This window comes from Eretmochelys imbricata, chromosome 2 (assembly GCF_965152235.1).
Source record: "Eretmochelys imbricata isolate rEreImb1 chromosome 2, rEreImb1.hap1, whole genome shotgun sequence".
Taxonomy (NCBI): domain Eukaryota; kingdom Metazoa; phylum Chordata; order Testudines; family Cheloniidae; genus Eretmochelys; species Eretmochelys imbricata.
Window position 1 is genome coordinate 186,495,405 of NC_135573.1, and position 8,339 is coordinate 186,503,743.

At 40.5% G+C, this 8,339-nt stretch overlaps 1 pseudogene; it reads left to right on the forward strand.

Annotated features, from left to right (window-relative positions):
* Positions 1-6,209: 6,209 nt before the first annotated feature.
* On the forward strand, positions 6,210-7,263 carry LOC144260171 (C-C chemokine receptor type 8-like; annotated as a pseudogene).
* The last annotated feature ends 1,076 nt before the right edge of the window (positions 7,264-8,339 follow it).

The following is an 8,339-nucleotide window of genomic DNA, read 5'->3' on the forward strand; positions in this document are numbered from 1 at the left end:
GCATGAGAACTGCATGTGTAACCCCCTCCACACTGAGATGTGACTATGTTCTGTGCAGCCAATCTGACAGTCAAGTGTTGGTTTAATGTGTGATATGGGACTTTGTGATCAAAATTTTCAAAAGCATTTGCTAATTTGAGGTGCCTCCATTTTGCGATGCCCTGTGACAGGGATGCAGCCCTCTGCTCCTGTCCTGTCGTACAAATGGCTCCAACACCTCTGGTTTGTAAACATCAATGTGTAGTTTATTTGTTAACTCAACCACCACCTTTTACAGTTCCATGCAGCAACTGTCTTTACAGTGACACATAAGCATCAGGACCCTTTGCCATAGAAGAGTGAGATTTCTCCACTAAGGGATCTCCTTTTACTGTGGTCTTGCTAGCATCACCCACTCTCTCTCCTTCCCCCCTTGCACTTTCTATTTTACTCTTCCAGTTAATGGGCTAACTAGCTCCTTAAATCTCCCCAGCTCAGATTGATCTTGTGGTTAGCCCCCAGCTTCCCTCAGTCAGGTCCTTCTCCAGGGTAAGTAGAGGAAAACTGAAGAATGCGTTTGCTGCCTTCTTCATCAGCTGTGTTTCCCCGTCCCTTCTCATTCTTGATATAAGGGCAAGAAAGACAGTTTATTTGGCTGCAGGGGGCATGATGGAGCAGAGCCTCTATTACTCCTGAGCCATCTTTGACCTAACTCACAGAAGTGGCAGAAGTTAGAGTTGGTCCCCTGCTGTTCTAATGTTCAGAGGGGTCTGTTGGCCAAAGATCAGGGAGCTGCAATGCATTCCCTGAAGCTGCCACTCTCCACTGCAAGCATAACTGGGACACAGTGTAGAATCGAGGCTTTTACCTTTATTTTTATTTGCCAAGATGATACATTGCTGCTCTGTAGCCAGATTGGGACTTGGTGCATGAAGCAACTTCAGGAGACTTTGGAAATTCGGAATCAAGTTTGTTTGTATTGACCCTTATTGGTGACTGGGTTATCTGGGGGAATTACATTATAATAAACAAGCTAGATAGGTCAAATTTGCCTTAAGTTAGGTATCTACGTCAATATTTAGGTATATTTAAATAAAAATGACCAGGTTTTCAGCGATGCTGAGCACTCACAGTTCTTATTGACTTCCAGAACAGTTAGCAATGCTCCTCTATTTTGAAAAACGTCAACTTTTATTTAGGTACTAAATACAAACATAGGTTTGGGCACCCAGATGTGAAAATTTTGGCCATGCATGTTTTAAAAAAATCCTTGACAAGAATTGGCAACTGCAGATTTAGTGTTTTCTCTGCCTATACAAGAGAGAGAGGGTGAGTGCATTCAAATTAACACCTTGACTCTGTAGTGGGGCAGCTGCCCCGCTCCTGGAGAACAGGGGTTAAAAGCTGCCAAGCTAGGTTGATTGAGGAAGCAGCCACAGCTGTGGACAGCTCAATCAGGGCCCAGCTGGCCTTTATAAGAGGGCTGGGGGCCAGGAGCTGAAGAAGTCTCATTCTAGTCCTGGAGTGGGAAGGGATAGCTGCCTGGGAGCAAGGTGGGCAGAGGCAGAGGCAGAGGCAGAGGCAGAGGCAGAGGCAGAGGCAGAGGCAGAGGCAGAGGCAGAGGCAGAGGCAGCTGGGGAGCTCCAGCCTGGCAAACCTGCAAGCCTCAGTGAAGGCCTACAAAGTTCCTGGGGCTACAGAGGTGCAGCCTGGGAATACACAGAGGCAGCTGGTCCAACCTCCTTGCCAATGATGAGTGGCCATGACAGACTGCAGTCTGCCCCAGTGGGTGGGGCATAGATGATGACTGGCAGTAGCCACTGAGGCAAGGTGGGGATAGAGGGTTGGGGGTTCCCCTGGGAGGGGAGACCTAGAATGTGGGGGCACTTCCAGGGTGCAGGACCCCAAGGTAAAGGGGCACCAGGTTCCGGGAGGGACATGGGGGCCCTAAGGTAGGCGAGACACCGACCTGCAGAGGGCGCTCCCAAGGCTGGAAAGTGCTAATTCCCATGACAACCAGCAGGAGGCACTGTGCCGGTCAGTCTTCATTTCGCTACAGAGTCTATAGAAACTCCTCCACACATGCTATAGATGCAAAAAATAACTACATCCAGAGTGCAGAGCTTGTAATTTACAAAATATATAACTGTTCATCTCTAGTAAATTAGAGAGCTGCATATTATAGCATGGCACTAGCAAGGCTGAAGTCATGGGGGGAAATGGTTGTCACCTACAAAGAAAAAAATTCAGATGCGGGTTTTTGTGTTTTGCACTCATAGCTCTAAAGAGACTTTGTGTGAAATCTCAGGCTGGATGTGCGAAGTCCTCAGTAAGCATAGCTGTCTCTGCCCTTTCTGAAGAAAAAATAATTTAGGAACTAGGAATAATAAACAATAGGGTGCTTGGCATATTCACTACCTCCATTTTATTATTGCTTTAATTATGCACCATGAAATAACCCTGGTTCCTTAACTCCCTGCACAGGATGCTCAGTGATTGGGAATCCTCATGAGTACCATTCATTCAGGCTGAGCGCTGGGGACAGGATTTTGGCCTCAGTGCAATTTTCTAGATAACCAAATTCTTCTGCTCGCTAACATACTATTGGGTGTTCTGCTTCTCATGGAAACACACCACATCCCTGACACGCCAGCCAGGAAAGTCTGTGAAAGAGAAGAATGAGGGGGGATTTGATAGCTACTTTCAACTACCTAAAGGGGGGTTCCAAAGAGGATGGATCTAGACTGTTCTCAGTGGTAGCAGATGACAGAACAAGGAGTAATGGTCTCAAGTTGCAGTGGGGGAGGTTTAGGTTGAATATTAGGAAAAGCTTTTTCACTAGGAGGGTGGTGAAGCACTGGAATGGGTTACCTAGGGAGGTGGTGGAATCTCCTTCCTTAGATGTTTTTAAGGCCTGGCTTGACAAAGCCCTGGCTGGGATGGTTTAGTTGGGGATTGGTCCTGCTTTGAACAGGGGGTTGGACTAGATGACCTCCTGAGGTCCCTTCCAACCCTGATAGTCTATGATTCTATGAGAAGCCCAGAGGTGTGGGAGCGATGAACTGCCAGACCCAGCAGTGCTGGGGCTCAGCCCTGGCACAAATTAAGCACTGGGGAACAACATTTCTCATGGGATTTTGGCAATAATAACTGAAAGTGCAGCTGCTCACAAAAGAGAAATCTAATGAAACCCAAAAGCTAGCCAAATATTTTCAAACCTCAAAAAAGCTATGATTTGGTTTAGGCATTGTATGAGGGCGTGTGACCGGAGTCCCAGGGGGAGCCAGCTGAGGTCAATCAATCAGAGTGAACTGCAAAGAATGGGGCAGACAATCCCCAAAGCTGGTGGATATTCTAATACTTAGATTTACCAAGTCAGCACTAAACAGCTTCTATAATACCTCACTGGCTACCCAGCAGCCAACAACACAGTTCCCTTAAAGCAACCCAGCCTCAGGCCTTCACCTAGTTACCCAAGTCAGACATGATGAAGATTAATGAAAATCTTATTTCTAGGGCTGTCAAGCGATTAAAAAAATTAATCATGCTTAATCGCTTTGTTAAACAATGATGGAATACAATTTATTTAAATATTTTGGATGTTTTCTACATTTTCAAATATATTGATTTTCATTACAACACAATACAAAGTGTACAGTGCTCACTTTATATTTTTATTACAAATATTTTCACTGTAAAAAAAAATAAATAGTATTTTTCAATTCACCTCATATAAGTACTGTAGTGCAATCTCTTTATCATGAAAGTTGAGCTTACAAATGTAGAATTATGTACAAAAAATATCTGCATTGAAAAATAAAACAATGTAAAACTTTAGAGCCAGAAATCCACTCAGTCCTACTTCAGCCAATCACTCAGCCAAACAAACTTGGTTACAATTTGCAGGAGATAATGCTGCCCGCTTCTCGTTTACTGTGTCACCTGAAAGTGAGAAACAGGTGTTCACATGGCACTGTTGTAGCTGCTGTTGCAAGATATTTATGTGCCAGATGTGTTAAAGATTCATATGTCCCTTCATCTTCAACCACCATTCCACAGGACATGCATCCATGCTGATGATGGGTTCTGTTTGATAATGATCCAAAGCAAAGCGGACTGATGCATGTTCGTTTTCCTCATCTAGGTCAGATGCCACCAGCAAAAGATTGATTTTCTGTTTTGGTGGTCAGATTCTGTAGTTTCCTTATCTGAAAGTTGCTCTTTTAAGACTTCTGAAAGCATGTTCCACTACTCATCCCTCTTAGATTTTGGAAGGCACTTCTAATTCTTAAACCTTGGGTCGAGTGCTCTAGCTATTTTTAGAAATCTCACATTGGTATCTTCTTTGTGTTTTGTCAAATCTGCTGTGAAAGCGTTCTTAAAATGAACATGTGCTGGGTCATCACCTGAGACTGCTATAACATGAAATACATGGCTGAATACAGGTAAAACAGAGCCGAAGACAACGAGTTCAGTCACAAATTTAATTAAGGCATTATATTTTAATGAGCATCATCAGCATGGAAACATATCCTCTGGAATGGTGGCTGAAGCATGAAGGGGCATATGAATGTTTAGCATATCTGGCACATAAATACCTAGCAACGCCAGTGACAAAAATGCCATGCAAATACCTGTTCTCACTTTCAGGTGACATTGTAAATAAGAAACAGACAGCAACATCTCCTGTAAATGTAAACAAACTTGTTCGTCTTAGCGATTGGCTGAACAAGAAGTAGGACTGAGTGCACTTCTAGGCTCTAAAGTTTTACATTATTTTGTTTTTGAAAGCAGTTATGTAACAAAAAAATCTACATTTGTAAGTTGCACTTTCATGATAAAGAGATTGCACTAGAGTACTTGTATGAGGTGAATTGAAAAATACTATTTCTTTTGTTTATCATTTTTACAATTCAAATATTTGTAATAAAAAGAATAATATAAAGTGAGCACTGTACACTTTGTATTCTGTGTTGTAATAGAAATCAATATATTTGAAAATGTAGAAAAATATCCAAAAAATATTTAATACATTTCAATTGGTATTCTATTGTTTAACAGTGCGATTAATCACGATTAATTTCTTTTAGTTAATCGCATGAGATAACTGTGATTAATTGACAGCCCTACTCATTTAATCATGTAGAAAAGTTCTACCAATCCCAAAGGACCGGACACATTGCCTCCCAGGTTAATGAATATTCCAGATCTTACCCAAAAACATGCTTACAACTAATTCTTATTAACTAAAATAAAATTTATTTAAAATGAAAAGAGAGTTTGGTTAAAAGATCAATATACATGAAGTTCAGAGTCATAGCAGAGATGGTAAGCTTTATAGTAGCAAAGCATTCTTTTAGATTTTAGTCCACAGGTTATAGTCCAATGTCCAATATTATATTCAGGGCGGACCAGTCAGAACTGGGATCTCAATCTTGTGGCTTAAGCTTCCCCTGCATTAAAGCATCAAGCAGATCTGAGATGACAGCATCAAGACTCAAGGGTCTTTTTATACAGTGTTCTAGCATCCATTTGGCCATACAGTCCTGGGCAAACAATAGGCTTTTGATGTAACCTTCTGCTTCCTAAACACCACCAGTAATTAGTTACACAAATTAACATAGGGCAATTTATTCATTTAGACAGTCTATCACAAACTTCAGAGACATATAGACAATGACATTACTTCACCCAAGATTCATCTAAATGTTCATATTCCCTTTTGATCTCTGAATCCATAGCTATAGTGACAGACAGGAACTGTCCGTTTACATGGCTAACATTTATGAGTACACATATACAATTAGTATCACCCCTAACTTTAACAAGATAGGCTAGAACTTTGCAATGCAAACCTATCTAGCATCGAATGGCCTTAATTATCATTTCTAACATGTCTCTACAGGCTGATTAGCCTGCAGGATGCTTAACCCTTTCCAGCCATGTGTTACACTCTTTATAAGATTAGTTGCAGGTATATAACCATGGTAGAAATAATGATTTGCATGATTATATTTCAATTAAATAATGTCACAGAGCAAAGTGTTCTTTTACCTGAACAGGCTAGCCTGTCCTCAGAACCAAATTCTACCCCTTTACAGCCTGTGCAACCCTGTTGACTTCAGTGGGGTTGTGTGGGGTATCAGGGCAGAATTGTGCCTAGATACTAACTAAAAAATAGGATTGTTGGATTGTATTAAATTCTGTGTTCTTAAATAGGTCACCTCATGATGAATTATTCAACTGAGTCAAATCTTCTCTCCACTTTTTATGATGATTATTATCCTGAGTTGGGCTCCGTCTGCAGCACACAGAATATCAAGATCCTTGGATCATTATTATTTTTCCATTTCTTTACTGTGTGGTGTTCATGTTCGGCCTGGTGGGAAACAGCTTGGTCATTTGCGTTCTGATAGTTTGCAAGAAACTGATGTGTATGACTGATGTGTATTTGCTGAACCTTCCATCTGTGACCTGCTTTTTGTTTTATCCCTCCCCTTCCTGGCTCATTATACTTCAGACCAATGGACTTTTGGAAACGCAATGTGTAAAACAATATGTGGAATTTACTACATTGGCTTCTATAGCAGCATATTCTTCATAACCCTCATGAGCATAGACAGGTACTTAGCTATCGTCCATGCTGTGTATGCTCGGAAAGTTCGAACAACCATGCTCAGCATTGTTATAAGCCTTGCCGTTTGGTCAGTGGCCATTTTAGCTTCAATACCAAATATTTTCTTTATCCAAGAACTGAATGAAGATGGCATTATGAAGTGTGCTCCTTATTACCAGGATAATAGGGCTGCTTGGAAACTTGTAACCAATTCTAAAGTCAATGTTTTGGGTCTCTTGATCCCACTTGGCATTCTCATTTTCTGCTACTCCCACATCTTGAAAAATCTGCAGAGATGCATGAACCGAAACAAGTATAAAGCAATGAAGCTGGTTTTCGTTGTTGTGGTTGTGTTTTTCCTCTTCTGGGCACCCTTCAACATTGCACTTTTTCTAGACTCTTTGCGAAGCCTGCACATCATAGTTGTCTGCGAGACAAGCAAAAGCCTAGACCTGGCCCTGCAGGTGACTGAAACTATCTCCTTCATCCACTGCTGCCTGAACCCAGTGATCTATGCTTTTGTGGGTGAAAAGTTCAAGAAATACCTTCAGGAAATACTCAGAAAGCATGCAAGATTCTTATTGATTTGCAAAGACCACAATGTCTTTCAGAGTCACTATAGTACCTCTTTCATGCGCACCCAGTCCTCACATTCTTCTGTCATGTAAAATAGAATGGGGCAAATAGAACCATTCAAGCATGCATTTGGTGTGTTATAAGTATCAGTGACTTTGAAAGCAAATACTCCAGGCAGCTCAATAAATACATAAAAAGCTATAAAGTATAAAAGCTCAGACAATGTTATAATTTTAGTGTCCTTAAATATATCAATTTTAGCTTCATATATATAATACGCTACCTTACAAGGAGAACCAGGCTGTTATCAATATTATTATTTTTAATCCTAACCCTCACTCAAGTGCTCAGGGACCTATGGACATGTATAAGACATGTAACTATCAACTTAATTTCTGAGCTTGGTTTTGTAATATAATTCCAATTATCCAAATTCCCTTTATCCAAATATCCTAATTACCCAAATCTACAGTGTGTCCATCTTGTAGCCTTATGTTAGTTCATCACACACACAACTTCTCAATTAGCCTCTTTGCATCTGTAAGCTCTAATCAACAGATTTATATTTTTTATAGCAAGTCTCAATAAAGTTATTTTTTTACTCTTTTTAATAAAGTACAAAGTACGACGCTAACATTACCATTACTCCCTCTGTTCCCTGTATTTCTGTATCAGTGACAGTGCACCTCAAAATAGCACTTCCAATTATCTAAACACCTGGTTAGTCAAAAGATTGAGATGTTCCCCAAACCACTGGGATTTAACAGTAATGTACGTTGTCACTGGTGCTTTTTAAAAAAAAGTTTCCTGATGTATACTGCTTTCTTTCTGGTTGAGTTTAATAGCCGCTCTTCTTAAACATGGACAATAGAAACTGAGAGTTACAAACCCCAAACTTATGAACTGACTGGTCAACCATACACCTCATTTGGGAGCAGAAGTATGCAATAAGGCAGACGCAGAGACAAAAAAAATAAAATAAAAAGCAAATACAGCACAGTACTGTATTAAACGTAAACTATTAAAAAAAAAAGTAAAGTTTTGAAAAAAAAGATTTGACAAGCCAAGGAAAATGTTTCTGTGCTTGTTTCATTTAAATTAAGTTGGTTAATAGCAGCATTTTTCTTCTGCATAGTAAAGTTTCAAAGCTGTATTAAGTCAATGTTCA